General features: G+C 40.5%; 1 protein-coding gene across 4 annotated transcripts in view; it reads left to right on the top strand.

Annotated features, from left to right (window-relative positions):
- Positions 1-19,505, top strand: part of tmem65 (transmembrane protein 65) — a 35,507-nt gene that overhangs the window by 4,559 nt on the left and 11,443 nt on the right. The gene's annotated exons all lie outside the window — the stretch shown is intronic.

The following is a 19,505-nucleotide window of genomic DNA, read 5'->3' as shown; positions in this document are numbered from 1 at the left end:
GTAAGAGTCTTTGTCACAGCAGATATTTGACTTGTCAAACAAAGGAAAAAAATTAACGTCAATCAGTAGACGTGAACGTCCCGGAGGCCTCATTTAGAAAACGTTCAGATGTGTTCCTTGCATTGTCTGAATTAATCCATCCTCAAGACCTCTGTAGAATAATCCAACAGTGTGCTTTGTCCCATCCCAACGTCCTGTTTCAACAGGGAATAAATCATATTGTGTGGACTGAGCGCATGTTTCCTTTTTAAAGACTGGAGGCCGTGACAAAAATAGATGATCCTAGTTTGTTTAATATTGAATTGAGTGAGGAGCTCAGATCCAGGAGGAAGAAAAGAAGAATATACCTGAGAAGATTTAGGAACAACAATACCCAAACACAAAGAGTTTATATCATTAACACTGCACTTTCTACACTCGGAGTCAGTTGTCCTTTAACTCAGCAGTATTGAGCGGGTACAGTTTGTTTACTCTCCACAGTAATTTGTCTTAAATGTCACACTGCTAATACATTGTTCTCACTAATGATGCCCCAGAGATCAGCCTGGTTTGACAATAATTGAGTTGGCTATTGATGCTGTGACAGGAGTGAAAGAGGACGAATAAGAGCTCAAGTCAGAAAACCACCTGGGGAAATATGTTTCTGACTGTTATTCATTCATCCATCCTCTCCTTATTTGGATATATCTGACACAAGTAGCCGATGAAATGTGACATGTGTAAAGGTCTCCTGTCACACTTTTCAACCTGCATCAATTTAACACTAAAATGACACTGTGACGAACCGTGAGACGATCAGACGACAGCACAGCTGCTGAAATCAGAGCTGGAGCTCACAGATACCGACACAATCAAACCACACATCTATTAACAAATACATCAATATCTTTGATATTTATTACTCAAAAACATTTAGTCGCGTTATTCACTTTTATATTTCCCTCAGGTAACACTCCAATAAGCTCCGAAATTGTCACTTGGCTGTGCGGTGGTTTTTAAGAGGAGAAAAAACATTGATGTGTCGAGTAAGTATTGGCTGGAGCTCCATCACAATTTCCATGTTCTTTGAAGCATGGAAAGTGATTTTAAATGAGTTTCGTGAGGCCACCTGGCAACGCAAACCTCTCAGTCTATAAAGAACCTCATAAACGTTCCCTGAATTACTTGTAACTGTCTAAGGTGCAGCTAATTTGGCAGGAAATGTATCAATACCTTTAAAAAATAAATTGTTATTCATAGGTCTTTTTCCTATTCCTGGATGTCCCGCTGAGTCCAATTTAAAAACACTATTAAAGTGTGAATCTGCAGTTTCTCGTGTGGCAGTTTGACAGAAAAGTAAAAGGCTGTAATGTGAAAAAACAGTGCTCGTTAAGATTGTTCTTTAGTTTCCATTTCACTGTTCGGATTAAACTTATTCCTACAATAAGCTACAGTTCAGTTCAAAGAACATTAGGCGTGAAGTTATTAGAGTGAAATTATGCCACGATCCTGTCGATCAATGACTTGATAAAGGCTGTTTGTCATGATTATCTGAAGTCATTAGACTGAAACAAAAGTATTGGATTCAGAAATTGAAAACGTGGCCTTCCACAAATGAAAATCTTAAAACCATCAGTCTGAAGCTTAAATAGTTGCTTTCACACCAGCAGATGTTAATGTTCATCATTAAGCCAAAGATTAGTGGATATGTACTGCATAGAGCCGAGGGGGGGTTGTAGCGTTTAATTGACTCCAGATCCAGGTTTAGCTGTTTCACATTTTTAATTAACCAAAGTTACAAATCACAAAAACTCAAAGATCTGTTATCAGTGGGTTTTTTTGGCAGAGAAGGCAGAAAAGTTTCCAGTTGCAGCCTGATGGATGTTGACAAACTGTGAAATGAGCTGAGCTGCAGAGGATATGAAATGTTGATTGAATATGTATCTTACACGGTGAACTAACGAGAGTAACTTGCTTTCGTTTCGACCTGAATTTTCATATTTTTAAGCCTCCGTGCTGGTGATAGTCGTGGCCGGATGTGGATCCGTCATGTTTTGGGTTGTTTGTCCGTCCGTCCCGTTCTCGTGAAGGCAATATCTCAGGGACGCCTTGAAGGAATCTCTTGAAATCTGGCACAAACATCCACTTGGATTGATGAGATTTTGCTGGTCAGAGGTCACTGTACCATCATAAGGGAAGGGACAGAATATCAATATGGCAATATAGTGTGATCGTTCCTCTTGAGATAAGATTATTGATACGCTGGTGCCAAATATCAATATTTTTGCTAACACTGCACTTTTTTATGCATTGTTTTATCTCAGTTCATGTCAAATATAGTGAAACTGACACCACAGTGCAGTGAATGAATACATAGTTCCTGCACTTTGCCTTTTTAGGTGTATTTTGTATTCTTCAGTAAGACAGATATTGTGATGAATTATTAGATTATCGTCTTGTGATATATCTATCAACGCATTGTATCATGGGTTGCTCTGTGATTTCCGCCCCGAGACATCTTAATGTTCTGCAAATACACTTTAGGCCATTATTCAATGTCTCAGCTCAGGAGCAGAAGGGGAGACTGTAACCATATTTCATATTTGGTCTGGTACTGAACTGCTGACGGGTTGAAGATGTGTGTGAAACGTCCACTTTTTAGACTTTGTAGCTTCTTTGCAGCAACATCCATATTTGAAGTATTGAAGGCCACCACGAGCTAATGGGTTTTTCTGACTTTGATCTACAGGTGATTGTTGTTGCTCCATGTGACGAAGCTCTGGATCCGTCCTCTGTACCCTTCTTTAAAATAGTCTACAAGTGAAGACAACATGTTTCTCACCTTTCGCCAAGAACTACACTTATTACTTTTATTACTTTTCTTCATAGTCTATATTAGGAGTAACTGTTACTTGACTCATGTGCAGAGGCATACAACAGGTGGTAATCATAATTCATTTTGCCATGATAAGCATGAAATGGACATGACTTACTGGGAGCACATTAACCTGAAAACAGCCAAAATGTTTGTTATATCACTTATAATTAGTTTTTTCCCCTGTGTTTGCTATAGCTGATATAACCTGCTGCTAGATATGTTTGTCATTTTTTAACTTAATAAACCTGCCGCCTTAATGATTTCAAAATCACCCTCTGCTAATAAAAAAGACCCAGGAGAGAAAAAAAGCTTCATAAGACACTCTTCACTGTCTGAGCTCATTGAATCTAATATTTTACCAACTGGGATCCAAAATGGAGCCAGACAGAGAAAGCCGGCCTTACTTCTGTTGTTTTGATCCTGAATGTATGGACTGAAAGTCTAAAGTACCGATCTCTCATCAGGGATCCGGTGTGTCTAAACAATGAGCAGATGGTGCCTCGTTTTAAGCGAAGGAAGCTCCTCAAACATGCAGTGTGCTAAATTATACTAAGGAAATTAAATGGGCTTATTTCACGTAAGACAACGTCTGGTACTATTGTTATTCAGCAGACACTCTGGGGAGAGGCTGAACTAATTTGGTCACTAAAGAAGCAAAGGACAGGACATTATGGTGTGACATTTTCATCGTAATAATTCGGTCCTGCTTTTCAGAATCAGGATCCTCTGATTGTGATGCAGCTCACTGCCTAGCTGATGGGCTGAAGTCACCTCTGAATACGTTACTCTCGCTTATTATTAACCACCAATCTCTGAACTTGTGACGCACCCAGTGGACCAGCATGTGGCTCAGGCTGCAGGTGGGTTACACTTTAGCTGTCTGACTGTGCACTTCAGCCCTTTTTATCTCGAGAAGACATTTCACTGGCTTTTACAAGTACAGGAGCAGAAACTCACACCGTGTTCAAGACGAAAGAAAAATGCTTAAAATGCAACTGTTGCATAACTGAAAGTACTGCTGTGTCCACATTCTGACTTTATAAAGATGCAGCGGAGGGGAGAGGGGTTAATAACGGGCTTGTTCTGTGGCTATTTCGCGGCCGACCGACCGACCGACCACCACTCAGTGTAGCGTTGACAGAGACGTAGAGTTGTTAGTAGTTAGAGTGAACCAGCCATGACGAGCTCCTGTCAGACTCTGTGTCTCTGCTGGATTCAGAGCTTTCACAGTCACTAGATGCACATTTATTTGAGTCACTGTTGGTACCTGTGTTGCAGACGCAGACGCTCTCCTGCTGTGTGCGTCTGCAGGATACTGCCAGTACATAGCCATAGCCCTGCTGTTTGTCATAGTTAATGATGCCGTTTGACGATGCTGAATGTCTTTCTGACTACAGCAGAGTTACGGGTGGCATATGTGCAGGATTTACTGCCACTGAAAAGGAATAAATCTCACTCAAGTACGATGGCGTCCTTCCTCCAGTGATGAGGCTCGCTTACAATTCCATAAATAACGGTAGTTGGTTTTTTTCCCAGTGTTGCGTGTTGGTCGGGCATAAGCAGGAAGAGCGGCGGACTTTGAAGCCAGCCTTTGTAGTGGCCAAACCGTGTGATTGAAAAGACTTTTCCCCAGAAGCTTACATTGAGGAAGAAGCATCTATAAAACTTTTGGAAACTGCTGACTATTTGGCAATATGTCAGTTTGAAACCCAATGCAGCCCTGATGTTGTTTATGAAGGAAAGGTATTTTGTAGTAGAGAAAGGTTTTCTCAATCCTAACCTGGCCACAAACAGTCAGAACCTAAACAAGTCAACAGTTGTGACTTTTTCTTTTGCAGAGGTTTTGACATGTTAATGCCACGACTCGCCTTGCACCGTTTGCAGGGGCACCGTCACTGCTCCCTGGGCTTTGTACCACCCAAGCCAACCCAATTGTGATTGGTTTAAAGAAATACAGACAAGACCGTGTCCCCCATGTAGCTGTATGAGAATGAATGGGTGCAGATGGATCTTTCTCTACTACTGTGGGAAGAGGCCTGGTTAAACAAGACTATAAAGGCATGTGGTTGCAGGGGTGTAGTGGAAACCACTTAGTGCTAGTTGAGATTGCAAACATTTACATTTGATATCGTAAGAAATAAAGTGACATGATGGCAGTTAACCACAGAATCACCTCGTGTGCAGATCTAATGATCCTTCTGGATGTTGTTTGGTTGTGGAGAAAAGCATCAAGTGTTGCTGATTGTATTTTTCTTTGGATCGAGTGCTTGAGGTTTATCTTTTCTCTTCAGGGTTTGTTGTGTGGCTCTGTGCAGAGACTGTTTCCCACCAGCGACAATAATAGACGCCTGGAATTAATTCAGACAAATAATACAAATCTGCAGGGAATTAATTAGTGGGAAAAGGACATTTTCCTGTGCTATAGCAAACACCAGTGCATCTTTTGTTTGTTTGCACACACAATCTGTTGGTTGTAGCTGTAGGTATTGTCATAACAATCATCTTATTAGTGTGAATGCTTCAAAGCATTCACACTATTGTTCTTCCGGAATTTATTAAAGTTATTATTATTATTTTTCTTCTTCCGTACGTTTTTTGCCTCGCTTCTACTCCTTCAAATTTTGTGCTACAGAAACCATTCAACTATCAAAATGTTCAGCTTTTTAAGGACATGATGGCATCCATTTTTCTTTTTTCTATCTTTAATACTTTTGGAAATATTCAGCTTTTTCTGCAACATTTTTCCCATTCATCCTTATGGGGAATTTCTCAAATTTCGCTCTGCTACTACTTCAGCATACGTTCAGCTATAGAAACCGTTCAACTATCAAAATGTTCAGCTTTTTAAGCTCTTTCAGCCTTGTTCTTTTCAGCTTTTTAGCTTTTTAACTTTTTCAAATATTCAGCTTTTTCAAAAAAAAATTTAACATGGAAACAAATGGGAAAATCTTCAAATCCTCCTCAAAACTCATGGACTTTCAACCTCTTCTGCTCCCTCATACTTTGAGCTAGAGACACCATTCCAACTTTAAACTATTCACAAGACCTTGAACTATTGAACTTGTTTTTTACATTTTTTAAATCTTTTACGGTTTTGAAATTATCACAGTTTTAGTTTGAAGGATTTTTAGCTCCTCTTCTGGGTTTATAATGGGTGTGTATTGCGTGAGCTAGAGTGCGGAACATCACCGCTAGAGTGGAGAGCAGCTGCAAAAACTTGTTAAAAAATTGTCTTCAGCTTGATTTGGGTCCCACAGCTTTTACTTCACATAGACAATATATACATAGAAATGTAGGAAATCTTGTTGGCTTTCAGATGATGGTCTTATTTTAGATGTAGGACTTAAACTTTTGACTGTAGAAGCCCTCGAGTGACAAGAACTCCAGCAAATTCCCCCATAAGCCGCAGTGTTAACTTTGAGCCTAAATCTCTGGAGTGGAGCAGACGGTACCGGTTTTGTCTCTCGCTCTTGTGCCCTCATTTTTCACTCTACAGAAATAAAAAACACATCACAGGGTTCAGCAATGTCTCCTGTTACTCAATGTATACATATTTTGGCCATAACCATTACACTTTTTTCTAAACCTGCAGGTGTTTGGGAGGTGTTTTCCCATTCATTCTTATGGGGACATTTTCAAATTTCATTCTGCTACTGCTCCAGCATATGTGCAGCTACAGAAACCGTTCAGCTGTCAAACTGTTCAGCTTTTTAAGCTCTTTCAGCCTATTACTTTCAGCTTTTCAACTTTTTCAGCTTTTTCAAATATTCAGCTTTATGTTCAGCTATAGAAACTCCTCAACTATCAAAATGTTCAGCTTTTCTGCCTTTTCAGTTTTTGAAAAAATCTGCTTTTTCTGCAAATTCTTGTCCATTCATTCTCACAGTTTCATGCATTTTTTATGCATTAGGCAAGTGTTTTCCAGCACATTCAGCAGATTTTGCAAAATCACTTCAGCCGTCAGCATTCACACTGTATTTTCGCAGGAAATACAATTTTTCTAGTTTCAAATAGAAGTTTGGAACTGGATGATGATGATAGAAAATGTCAGGTTATGAACTCTGAATGCAGAGCTGCAGGCGACCAATAAATAGTACGAAAACATTTCATAGCTAGAAAGTTTAGTGAGGGATTTGCAGGGATTCACATTCTGCATAATGCTGTTATGCCCCTACCATAGAATACTTTCATAGCCTCACTTAAGTTCATTATTTATGGCACCATCAGCGTAGAAAGTGAGATGATTATAGTAAATCCTGCCTCTAAACAAAGCACAGTGAGTGCTTTCAGCCCTCCACACTCCCAGTACACTCCCCGCAGAGAGGCAACACACCTCAAGAACTCGTCAATCTCATCGAGCGCTGTGGAAGTGAGGTTGAGGGGTGCCGAGAACAAAGCAGTTATTTCCACCGAGACTTGAGACGGATGAACAGTCTGTTAGGGTTGTGGTTTGAGGCAGTCGGCAGCACCTAGGAAGTTTGTGTAAGATTAAAGGAGGGGTGGTGTTTGACTGGAACATAAATTACACCTCCACTTAAAAAAATGGAGCTGCCTTTTTAAAATGGGTGTGGGAGTCTGCCAGGTCGACCGCAGCATGATTTTCTCTTTTCACTGAGCTGAAAGTGCCGCGTCATGCCGTGAGATTGAGACGAATCCTCTCCGCATCTCAAAGCTGACAACTGCATAAACGGTTAAAGACAGGGAGCGGGGTGAAGGCTGAAGAAATCCAGTAAGAGAGAGTTATGGAGAGACTTGGAATAAAGACGTTAGATTTCCACAAAAGGAAACCCTGTGATGAGCTGGAGACGTGTCCAGGCTGTTCCCTGCCTCTCGGCCAGCGTCAGCTGGGATCCACTCCAGCCCTCTGCAGCCCTGCAAAGGATAAAGTGTTATAGATGATGGGTGGATGTTAGTGCTGCGACTATCTAAAAACAATTGCCAACTATTATGATAATCAGTGTGGCATAAATTTTCATACAAGATGGCTGTTTTCAGCCAAATATAATCGGGTATTGGACAAAAAAGACATTTAAAGACCTCACATTTTATAGACCTAACTGTATATTGAGAAAATCAGATCATCAGATTAAATTTAAAAATTAAAATAATCCATAGATGCAGACCTAATAATGGATGGAGCGATGATTTCCAAAAATGTATATATTTATATGCCATGAAGTTTGGCAATAGATATCTTAAATGTATCATCCTTAAGATTTTCATGAAATCAAACCCTATTTTTATTCTATGTATTGCCCTCATTTTCTTAGCAATAGCAATTCAGTGTATTTACATTCAGTACCCTGTCTGTATCGTAGTTTTTAGCATGAGGGAATCACAGGAAACCCTTACTGCTAATGCCAACTGAAGTCAACTTTCTTTTTTTCTGTTGGCTGAACATTTTTGCTTTTTGCAAAGGTGTAATGGATCAATATTAGAAAAAAAACAACTTCTTGGTTAAATTAGTGCCTTGAAAAATAAAATTTTATACATTTTTGAGCAACTTTATTGAAACTTTCAGACATTTTGATATAATTAGGTTGAGAATGATAAATGATCATTTTCTGAATATAAATCTGCAGCAGACAGTTTGACTGGGCTGATATTTGGTATAAATCGACTCACCGTATCTGTAAACCACGAGACCTAAAGTATCTCTCAAGTGTGAAAAAAATGAATTATTCTGTTTATTCTGCAGCTATATAGATGAAAACACCTCAACATCTGCTGAGATGTATGTTTGGCTCTGTTCTGTTAGCCTCGTGAACTGAGTCCGCTGAGCTGAGCGTCGCTTCAACACATTTACTGCCGTCATGCAGGAAGTCCACAGCAGAGCTACACTGTGCCCGAGGTGTCTGCTTTGTGTCTGACGCAAACCAAAGAGAATCCTGAATGTTTCGTTTTGCAACAGCAGCTTAACTTCTGGCAGCATCTCGACTCCTCGTCCTTTGTTGTTTGCAGCACATCGGCTGTCCTCCTGTTGATCTTTTGTGTTGTCCCTGTTGTCTGGTCGCCTGCTCTCAGCAGAGACCCGTTCATACATTAGAGCCCGTTTCCCAAATGTAACTTGAAATAAAATCAAAGTCAGCGTTCCTTAACGGGTCTTAAGGGTTTGAAAGTTGACTGTAAAAGCTCCAGTTCTTAAAGGGTTGAATGGGAGGAAATAACCTGCATCAGAGGCACAGATGATGTATTTTAAAGGTCTGAGATCTGCCCCAAACTGCAGTATGTGCCAGCAGCTTTCCACCTAGTCAGTGCCTTTGAATGTGGAGTCAAACCAACCTCTGATAATAATCAATTCTCTTCACTCAAAGGCTTTTACTGCCAAGCAGCTGGAGAAAATTTGGTTTTGCATTGAGAGCACAGTCAAAAAGAGCATTTTCAGACTCTTAAGGAAGTTTATGGGAGTGCTGTGTGAAAGTGCTGAAGTGTGCACGCTGTTGTTTAATGTAATAACAGAGATGCACCAACACACACACAACACACGCCACATGCAATTCTACGTAAACACTTTTTATCGCTACTGAACAATGTAAACATGGCTGACTGGCTGGCAGGAGCACATGTTGCCACAGTGGCCTCCTGGTTTGTCTGCTACAGATCTACTATCCTCAACCTGGATGAGTAACAAGTTAAGAAGTTGAAACTATCATGTTATTACTTCATTTAAAATTAAACTATATAACCAACACCTGTATGATATGAATTCCAGGTGGACAATAGAGCAGTTTAACAAATACACAACCATTATTTATAGTTTTCGTAGGTTTGTTCCTTCATTATTTCGTGTGCAGCCTGTAATACATTGGTGGAAACACTGCCAGCCCACAGGTATGTGAGACACAGGAAGAGGGTGAACAAGACTGTCTGATCAGTTCAGACTGATAACAGCTCCATGGAGGTGGAGGTGCATGCTGTTTCAGGTTTTAAATGGCATGAGGAAGGTTTTTAAAACTCCAGATATCACAGTGATGATCTTTTATCTTGTCACAACGATCACCAGCTCAAACCTAGAGAGTGGTCATAAACGTCAGAAAGTAATGCGTAAATAATGATGAGCGATGACACTGCATCCCCTCAAAGTTGAACTTTTTTGCTGAACAGCCTATTTTTATTCTGGAGCCCTCTGTGTCTGAACCCCCCGCTGTGCCAACACACCGGTCTCAGTGAAATAAAGGAGGAAGCTGAATTTTCTGACACGGTGCTTTTGTTGCTTTGAACACAGACAGATGAAGGAAGAGAGAGTTAGAGAGCGGTGAGTGTGGGATGTGATGCAGTGTCTAGTTTAGTGAAATCCTGATACCTTAGTGGGGAAAACCTAGTAAAGTGTATATGATGCCTAAATGATGTGATCAAAAAGTAGTTGTTAAGGTAAATAAACAACTGCTTCATAATATGGCCAAAAGTTAGTTTACATCCGTTTATAGAATTTAGACATTTGGGAAAGAAACTACAAAAATTGAAGTCAAAAATAATAAAAATTAATAAAAAATATTTAGCGGTTCAAAATGTAAAAACAAGAGGCGTATCTCATGCAGCCAGTGTAGTTACATGATCCCAACATGATTTTGAGTCAATTGATCACATGACCTGGGAGCTATTGAGCTAAAATGCTAATCTTTACATATAAAAATTAATAAAAATTTATAAAAAATATTTAGAGATGTAAAACGTAAAAACGAGGCGTATCTCATGCAGCCAGTGTAGCTACATGATCCCAACATGATTTTGAGTCAATTGATCACATGACCTGGAAGCTATTGAGCTAACATGCTAATATTTACATATAAAAATTAACAAAAATTAATGAAAATTAATAAAAAATATTTAGAGATGTTAGAGAGTTGACTTCCCCCCCGTCTTTCACATCATCTATTCCACTTGTATTCAGGGCACAACTCTCAGCACCGCCTAATTGTCAGTGATAGATTTAATCAGACTGAGTCATATTTCATTGTCAACATTCATCACATCTAAACTGGGAATCTGACGTCTGGAGGTTTGATGTGGAAACTCACGAGGAGACCGCAGAGTGAAAAGTGATAATTATTCTTTTATATTAAAGCTGCCAGATATTTTTCACTCCACAGGAACGTTTGGCATCCAGAGTTTTGAATATAAAGAAACGTCCTAGTGGTGATTGAGGAGCTGGCAGGTCGGCTGACGGAGGAAGAGAAGCATTTGGCCGGTGGTCGGTGTTAATTTTCCCTTCCCGCTGTGTGACGGGAGCAGAGTGTGACATGGCAACCCGTGTTGCCTGGATACTCAATACGACAGTCTGTCTTCTGCCATTCACTCAGTCCTCCTAATTAAGACAGAAACAGCTGTTTACACACTCATAATAAGTGTGAAGAAAGAACAAACTTGGTCTGAAAACATTTGTTAAAAGTTTTGACCAAAGGTTCGTCTCCGAGAAGCAAAGTAATTCTCAAAAAATGAAGTTTAGTTGACTCGTTGACCCATTTTAGATTCAAAACTTTTTAGAAGTAAGTATAATCGAGCGTTCATGTGCAGGATGACAAATATGGTAAGAAACTGTTGATTGATTAAGTGTTCGGCCTGATTAGAAGACTGAATTGTCAATTTGTTTTCACCTCATTATTCAGTCTGACATTTGTTGACATTTATCATTTGCCCCAAGCTAATCATTAGTGGCTGATGTTTATGACTGTAACTAATGACTGTTTTCATTGTTGATGAATGTTTCAGATTATTTTCTTGACTTACTGATGAGTTGTTTGAAAAAAATATATTGATCGTGTTAAACAAAGCTAAAGGTGACGTCCTCAAATGATTCTTAAAGTCAGAGGTTGTTCGGCAGGTTGTTTTTGCTTAAAATACTACTTAGATAAATTGATTATCAGTTGCAGTTTCATTTTCTGTTCATCAGTTTATAGATAATTGCTGCTGAAAATCTCTAAATTTAATTTCTGGAGTAATTTTAAGCTTCAAAACACGAGACCAAAAGCAAGAATAAATCCAAACAGGAAGAAGAAAATATTGCTGATCTTCCGTTTGATCAATATCTTCTATCCACTATTAGGTGGATTTCCCCGAGAGGATTACTTAAGGGCCGCAACTAATGTTAACTTTTCATTGTCGATTAGTTGTTTGGTCTATAAAATGGTGAAAAATGTTGACGAAGATATTCAGTTTACTGTCATAGAGGAGAGAAGAAACACTTGAGAAACTGGAATCAGAGAAGGTTGACTTACATTTTCTTTAAAACCTAAACAATTAATCAATTATCAGAACAGTTGGGGATTAATTTAATACTTGACAACTAATCGATTAATTTGATGAAGTGCATCTGTCACATTAATGTAATTTTCAGTTGACATAGACGTGGCAGGAGTGTTTTTCCCCGGAGCAGTTACAGTTCGTCATGTTGATTGAGGAGATATTTCTGTTGCCCTTTTCTCGGTTCGGGCTCAGAAAGGTGACGCTCTTAAAGGTTGAGTGAGGTGATAATGTTTTTCTTATTGCATTCAGCCTTTATAAATGTAGGTCTCATTTTTAAAGATTTATGTCTTCAGCAGGAACTAATGGACTGAAGAGCTGAGAGCCGCAGCGCTGAGCTCACGTCCAGGCTGAGTTGTGGTCAGTAGAGCTGCGATGATTAGCTGATTACTCGCTTATTTTTCACTGGTTCGGGTTGAAATTTGTCCTGAACATCCAAGAGACCCTAAAGAAACTTGGCAACATGTATTCATTGAAATAGTAGTTTTCCTCTTGTTGGATCCAAGTGTTGATTCTGTGCAGTATTCATGCAGCTCTATTACATCTCCAAGTGATTTGTTATTTGCTAAATATAGCTTAGGTGCCGAAAAACATACTTTTTTCAAAAGATTGTTTTAATTTCCTTTTGAAATTGGCACATATTTCCTACTTTTCACTGGCTGTCATGTCACATTCAGTGGTTTTATTCCATCGTAGATATTTGTACTGTGTTGACACCTTCACATTGAGCCTGTTTTTCATTGGGTTCAGGAAATGTGCTAGTGTCAATTTTTTCCGATAATCCCCGCGACGTGAACTTGGAGGCTCTAGATGAGTTGGTGTGGAATGACTCGTAAACTAAACAATCGGTAGATTAATCATGAAAATACTTGGCAGACTAATTGATAATGAGATACTTGTCAGTTGCAGCCCTGGTGGCCAGTAGTTTTCCATCCTGCAGAAAGTTTTTATATAATTGAGAACACACAGATACCTCTTGATTATGTCTTATATTAACATTATTAAATGCAGTGTTGTTATTCTCCGTGTGCTCTCCAGCAGCTACAAGAATGAATATACATGAGGAGAACAGACTGTTCCAGTCATCTTACTGGTTTTTGGAGCTTTTATATGCTTGAAAATATGCCTGATGTATTGGAACAAGATGATACAAGGCTCATTTATGGTAATTACAAGATGAAAAATGCGATTTTCCTTTAATTTGGCCTGAATGAATATGAATGACATAAGTACCTATCGCTCTGTGCCTCAGGCGTCAGGGACTGAGCGGTAAATGTTTCTCTTCTTTTCACTTGCGGCGAGACTGTGACAGATTTCCAAGGCCAACGATCCACCTGCTGCCAGAACACAAAAGCTAAAATGCAGATTTCTCAGTAAATGTCGTGTTTTTCACATTTTCGTAGATGTAATTCGTGCTCAAATCCGTCAGTGCGTCGAACAGTAAAGTTTTGTTTTTTCATGTTTACATCTGCGCCAAGTAGGGACAGTATGATGAGTAAATGCTTGTTGGCATCACAGTGACGTAAAAAAAATAATAAACACTGCTGTCAGCTTGGATGATAAATTATTTGGAAGAAATTCTTATAATTGCAGCAAAGCCTCCAACTCTGGTGTGTGTGTGTGTGTGTGTGTGTGTGTGTGTGTGTGTGTGTGTGTGTGTGTGTGTGTGTGTGTGTGTGTGTGTGTGTGTGTGTGTGTGTGTGTGTGTGTGTGTGTGTGTGTGTGTGTGTGTGTGTGTGTGTGTGTGTGTGTGTGTGTGTGTGTGTGTGTGTGTGTGTGTGTGTGTGTGTTGCAGGCAGCGGTTCCACTCTGTTAATCAGCAGTCTGATTGCAGACAGATGATGCGGCATCTGCTGACGTCTAATCATATATATACACACGAACACACAATCAGCTTATGTTTGATTCAGTCCCGCACTGACATATGAGCTGTGTTCAACTCACTCTGCTGTCGTTGTCTATTTATGCAAAGTCTGCAGCCGACGGAGAGCCACAACTCTTCAGCATCTATTCATCTGACTCCAAATCTGCTGCTATTAGCAGATTGTGCAGCGATATCCTTTTGTGCCTGCGTCAGTCCGACCTATTTCTGGACACGTTTTCCCAGGAGTCTCGGTGTTTGTACTCACACCGCAGTCATTAGTAAGTCAAAATCGGGAAGGTTGAAAATGGGTTATTCCCAGCGTGTGGCCTGATATTTTCAGCGGCGCTTCTGAAATGAATATTCTTCCCTCAACAAGAAGAAAAGTCAACAGCCACTGCTTCGGCCCTGTGAGGCTCCGCCGCTCATTGCACACCAGAAAACAAAATAGAGAGCCAAGAGAGGCAAGTTTGCTGTTACAGCCACTTGTAGGGAAAATAATGAGGGAAGGTTAATCTTATGTACAGCTTATCCCATTGTCCCAGGCACGATGGAGAGTACAACGGAGCACACCTCCTCACGTTGATACCATTGTTACCATCATCGGCTGGAAAATATGAGGCATTAAAATCCCAAACAACACTATAAACTCTCTATTGACAGAGGACGCACCCTTTATTTTCTGCCAGGCTGGCAGATGTGATGGAAAATTGCCAACTGAAGGACTGGCGTCTGATTTCCCGGGACAATTCAAAGGATGCGACCTAATGCAAGTTCCTCGTCTCAGTGCCTCTCTCGGCTGCGCTAACGGAGAACAACAGTAGCTAACGTTCGCTTAGAACGTTAGTTTTGTTGAAGCTAGTTTTGTTTCTGTTTGTTTATTACCTGCATCAAATAAATGCTAATGTTATGTGAGCCGTTAAGATCAAAATGTGTTTAATCAAAGCCTCGGTGCAGCTTTTCAAAGAGGAAGGTTTAATGAGCTGTACCTGCAGTTTGGGGGAAGAGATGAATGTTTAATCATTTCACTGGCAAATAGTTTTGATTAAAGTGTCTAAAAAATCGCAGAGGTTGTTAATGTTTTGGCCAGCTGTCAGGATCAATTAGTGCTTTTTCAATGAGACTCAGGATCGATGTTGGATTAAAAGATAACTGTATTGATTCAGAGATTAAACTGGTCTGGTGATGTTACAGCACTGTTTAAATAGCTGATAAATGATATAGAAATGACAAAATGTCTTCGTAAAGAAAGATCCAGAGAGCTTGTGAAGAGGGAGGCAGACCTGCATCTGTTTTGGTTCACATGCTGTATGTATAATCGGCACATTAGCAGAATAAATCATTTTTAATGTATGAAGTGCAGCAGTGCCCTGATGCAGCACTCAGAAATCCTCTCATTTAGATTTGGTGGACTTCAATCAGACAGAAATGACTTTTCTGTGGACATTAATCTAAACTGAAGCTAATGTACATTTCTTGCTTATAGCGCTTCCAGTTTGATCTCACTTGCACTTTAATTACAGAATTAAAAATGAAGCAGTTTTCTTGTTTTCTTCCTCAAAGTAAAAAAATCATATAGTTCACTCATCAGCCATGACATTTAAAGGACAAACAGGTGAACACCACCCGTCCAAACACTATTTCAGACCAATGGCAGTGACCCTGATCCTCGACCGACCCGAGGAAGAACTCAAAGTGTCGACTTGGCCTCCGAATTCCCCGGATCACAGTCTGATCACGCACCTGTACCTGAAGCCGTCCAATCCTTGGAGGCCCATACTTTTATTTTGGGCACCTAAAATTTTCCTTCCATCCTCCACCGAGTCCCGTTGTCACTTCCTGGATGAAGGTTGTTGCTAAGCGATACTGCTCACTGAGTGGACCAAAATTTGTTGCCTGGCAACTTTAGTTTCTTGATCATTTAATCAGGAAGAAGGAGGAAACATCAGATCCTCGTGTGAATCTACCTGCACAAATCTCTCTGGAAGCCGGGCTCCGGCAGAGGCTTTCATCTCACAGACAGTGGTTTCCTCTGCTGAAGGAACGATGCTCAAAGCTTTTAACATGGGTGCTGTTTTTCTTTTATTGTGAGGAAGAAGCTTGTTCAGAGCACAGAGAGGGGAAACGACTTCGTGAGTTTGTAAAGGGTTAAATCAAGATGGTACATTGTGTTTATCATACCAACAGTTTGTATTTTAGAGCTGCAGGCATTTATCAATAAAAGGAGACATATTCTGCTCATTGTCAGGTTCATAATTTTATTTTGGGGTTCTGCTAGAATAAAACATATTTCCTTAAACGAACATGGATGGAAATGTTTCCAGGTGCCGTCACCTTCCCCTCCATCTCCTGCTGCCACGTTTGGTATCAATGTCGACCATGGACGTATCTGCGTTTTGCAGAAACTGCTAACATCGTATCCTGCCGACTGGGCTGAGGTGTGACGACCAACTAGAGAAGCAACTGTTTGTTTTAAAACAACAATGGCGGCTCCTCAAGAGGTTAGCGTAGCTCCTTTAGCATCAGTTATGTCAGAAGTGGAGAGTGTATTTAATGGATTGAAGAACAAACAACGGCACTGAAGTGAAGATGTTTTCACTCTTCTCTCGACTGGCTTCAGAAAGTGTTTGGTTTACCTGCTCGCTCCTCTGGTGGTAGCCTTCTCCTGCTGTTGATCTGATTGGTTGAAGTTAACTTGAGATCGATGGTGATAGACTGCCAAGTGTTTTCCCTTATCCAAGCAGTTTATAGTGGCGCCTTTCCAGATGATTTTGTCTAACGAACGAACCATCTGGCACATCAGGTTAACAGACAAACAGTATTTGTTCTACTTTGGAAGTAAAATCATCTCTGGCAGGTAAAGTAGTGAAAGTCACAGGTGCGTTTCATGTTGAATCATCGGCTGTGGTCAGTGATGAGCAGGAGGTGTGTTTGTGTGGTTCGTGTTTGGAGGGAGTCGACTCCTGAACACTAAAATAGATGCTGACCTTTCCACAGCGACGGTCGTTCAGAGAGGTGCGATTCTGTCCACGCCGCTGCTGCCTGTTTGTTTTGAAAGATGAGTCTGGCCTCTGGCTTCTTTATGCAGACACAGACACACACACACACAGAGACACACACACACACACACACACACACACACACACACACACACACACACACACACACACACACACACACACACACACACACACTTTATTTTTGCACTCTGACAGGAAAGTTTGGCGAAACTTGTGCGAGTCAAGCTTCTTAATACTTAGACCCACAAGGAGGTCAGTAAAAATGATGGACTCGGCACATTTATGTTTGGCTGTAATTGATTTATTCCTGTAATTGGTCTCTGGCCCAGAATGCACTCTGCTCCAGTGACCCACTTCTCTTGAGTCAGCTCAGTGTTTCCCCAGGGTGCTCGACACAACGGCTCAAGTCGGCTGCTTCTCCACGGCTCTCTTGCCAATTAAATCAGACAGTAGACCAAAGCAGGATGAGAACTTCCTGAAACTCCTGATGTAATACAGACTCACTCCCTCCTGCCATGTATTTTACTCAGAAGTGCACTTCATTTGACTCTGTGCGGTCATTAACTGTCCACTTTCTGTCCACTTCTTCCAGTGCATCCTCTCAGCTTCCAGCTGGGGCCTGGAGAGTTTTTGAAACAGAAACTTATTTGATATCTTTTTTTAGGTCCTCAAAGTTTTGGCCTCATGTCTAGAGAGCAGTGGGAGTTCTCCTCTCGCTTTAAATTATATTTGTATCAGATGTTTAGTTAAATCAGTTACTTCTAAGGGAGTGTGATTAGAAACTGCTTCAACCAGTTCAATTTTGTGCCGACCGACTGAACCAGCGTTTGCAAACTCAGACTGACGTCCACAGGAGAGAACTCCTCATTAACGAGTTGGTGCAGGTTAAGCTGCCGCTCATTAGCGTTACACTCTGTGTTTGTTGCCCTGTTAAAGTTACTGCATTACACTATTAATACAAACCTCCTGCATCCGTTTCAAATGAAAAGCCCTCTAGTGTTTCAGTGGACAGAAACCCTTAATTTCTTAACCAGGCTTTTATTGTGAAACGTTATCAGGAATGTGTGGTGGGAAACTCATTGACTTGCAACGTTCACATATGTGACAACTGCCCAGTTTCATTCAGCTCAGGTTTTATTTGATTTATCATTTTGATGTTAAACTTCAGAAGAAGACATGACGGAGCGCAGCTGCCCTGATGGACTGTAGTGCTGCTACACTCATTCATGGGCTGTTATGTTTCTCTTTGGGGCGGCCGAGTCACTCACGACATCTTATGGTGAAATTCTGTATTACCAGCCTTATTACAAACCGGTATGCACATATAAAAAGATCTGTACTGGGTATTGCTTGAAATGATTCGATACCGGTGCCACCGTACTACCTGACCAACACAATGCTTTCTTTTAAAATACTCACGCTTTTCTCACAAATTCATTTACTGCGTTTATCAAAATACACCAAACTTCTCAAAAGCGTGAGTGTTTAATAACGAGCCACATTATGATTTAATGAACGCATCTTAACACACTGCTGGTGAACGAGACGAAAGAATCTGTCAAAGATATTTGACAACTTTTTTTAGATGCACGTTGTGGAGCCTGGGAGAGGAGCAGATGATTGGGACTGTGATTAAACTCTGCAGAGTTTTTAAAGTTGTGCTCAAAGGCATTATGTTTTCGGGATTTCCATCTGTCTGTCCGTCCATCTGTCTGTCCGTCCATCTGTCTGTCCCATCCTTTTGAACACGATATCTCTCGAAGGCTCCAAAGGAATTTCTTCAAAGTTGGCACAAACCTCCACTTGGACTAAAGGATGAATGTATAAGAATGTTTGTTTTTGTTCACAACCACAAAAAGAAAAACAACTCAAATGTCTGCTCGGGGTTTTGCAGCAGTTTTACCCCACAAATCAGCTCTTGGAGAAACTCTGACTGGAAAAAATCCACACCCACCAGATTATTCCTCCTCCTGACAGACTTCAGAGACGAGGCTTCACCACACGAGCCGGCCACAATGACGTGGATTTTACAGCATGGTCTTGTGCCAAATCTGGTTTATCTCTTCTCCACTGACCAAAAAACTGATGTGGCTCTGAGACACTCACTGCGAATAAACTTGGTGTATCCAAGAACCCTTAAATCACAGTAAATTATGTGATATCAGACAGACTTCTCTCATAGATTAGTCATAGAAAATGCGAATCATGCAAGTTTTCTTTTTGTCTCAAGCAGCAAAAAAGTTTGGGGATGTGTTCGAGTTAATTTACAGACATCGCAACATTGATGCTTTAAGGATATATTGTGCAGCTCTACCCCTCTTTGTTGGAAATATGAGATAATTAAAAAAGTTTAGTTGCTTCTGTTTATTATCCACTTGTGAGTTCTGTGTGTCTCAGGCAGCTGTCGACATTACAATTACAGACAGACACTTAACAACTAAATGTTCCACAGCGGCAGATGATGCATCTTTAAAATGTCTGCTGGCATTTAAAAACAACACTGACTGGCATAATGGAGGCGCCGACA

This window comes from Pagrus pagrus, assembly GCF_965226575.1.
Source record: "Pagrus pagrus genome assembly, chromosome: 17".
Classification (NCBI taxonomy): Eukaryota; Metazoa; Chordata; class Actinopteri; order Spariformes; family Sparidae; genus Pagrus; species Pagrus pagrus.
This window is presented reverse-complemented; position numbering and strand designations above follow the sequence as displayed.